Source organism: Herpailurus yagouaroundi, unplaced genomic scaffold (assembly GCF_014898765.1).
Source record: "Herpailurus yagouaroundi ecotype Mexico unplaced genomic scaffold, PumYag 141, whole genome shotgun sequence".
Taxonomy (NCBI): Eukaryota; Metazoa; Chordata; class Mammalia; order Carnivora; family Felidae; genus Herpailurus; species Herpailurus yagouaroundi.
The window spans coordinates 27,760,276-27,761,816 of NW_024412396.1; positions in this window are offsets into that span (position 1 = coordinate 27,760,276).

The window sequence follows — 1,541 nt, forward strand, 5'->3', positions numbered from 1 at the left end:
GGGGTGCAGTAGGGAGAAAAGAAAAGGGTCTATGTGTGGAAAGTGAAGGGATAACTCACTGAGCCAGTTGCCATGTTAACAAGTTGCCCACAAAGCAGTCTGTGTTAATCTGTAGTACAGGCTGATCTTTGCACACTGTTTGCCTCCAGCTTGGGTGCTATTTGTGTGTGTGTGTGTGTGTGTGTGTGTGTGTGTGTGTGTGTGTGTGTAAGCCTTGGAAAAGGCAAACACGTGCTGTTTTAGGATGTCATCAGAGGCTTTTGCTTCTTCAACAAAGGGTGGTGTTAATCTATCAGACTCTATCAGAAACAGTCCATTGCCAGAATTGCCAACAATGACTTGTGCTATTCCTGCTGCTCAACTACCGGTCCCCCGCGGGTGCTATGATGAAATGGCACTTGTGAATACCTGAACAAACTGTCCGGACCTCACAGGACAAGTATAAGTTGCCCATTGTCGGAAATGAACGTTGGGAAAGTGAGTTAATCCATGTCTTCAGAGAAGCAGATGCTAAGACATGATTAAACGTGCAAAGATTTTATCAGGGCAAATGCCTGTGGGAGAGAAAATGTAGAAGGAGCCAAGTTAGCCTGGGAGAGTATCAGACTGTGAGGCTAGTTTGACCACCTCCCCCCACTCTGTACCACTGAAGGAGAGAGGGAGGGAAGAATGAGAAAGGACATCCCAGGCTGCCCTGAAGTCCTAGGAAGAACCGGCAAGGCCACAGGGCTGTTCTGGGGCCAAAGTCAACTGTCAGAGGTGGCCCTATGCTCTCTGAGTCATCGGTGGGAGCATGCCCCGGAGGCATGGCCCCTGTAAGAGCACAGAGAGGCTGTGCAGGCGGCCTGGGGCCCTTGCTCAGTGATGTTTTCTACAGTGGGAGGTCTCTGAGGCCCATTCTGGGGGCCACCACAGAAAGATTTTAGATAGACATAGATTAACAGTCAGTATGTTTCTAAGTGGAGCCGATTGTGTTGACATTCCACTTTCGGATTCATCAAAACTGCAGCCGGCGTTTCCCGAGGGCTCTGGCGAGGTGCTTAATGTGCATTCCCTCATTTAATCCTTTCACCTGCTCTGTGGGCAAGTTGTAGCCTTCTTCCCATTTTACAGATGAGGAAACCGAGGCTTAGGGAAAGTAAGCAACTTACGCAAGACCCCTTGAGTAAGGGGCTGAAGGGGTTTTCAGTTCTTTGCATGTTGTTTTCCCTCTTCTGAAACAGGGTTTGAGATCTATTTTATACACTACTTCCCCCATCCACGTGGTTTGCTTAGTACTGTTCTCTGGCCTTTTGACCTACTTCTAATCAGTTATGAAATCCAGGGATATGTCAGAAGTCCAAAGTGACCCTGCAACAGGTCACTTGCACTCTGGGGATGGGCAGGATAAAGGTGAGCTGAGGTTCATGTTCACCGAGCTTATTTAAGTACATTCCACTCAGTATATTTAATGTATGAGTCTGTCAACCAAGGCTACTACCTAAGCTCTGCTGTTTTAAATATTTAGTAAGATGACTGAGAGCCCAGACTTATTATACTGT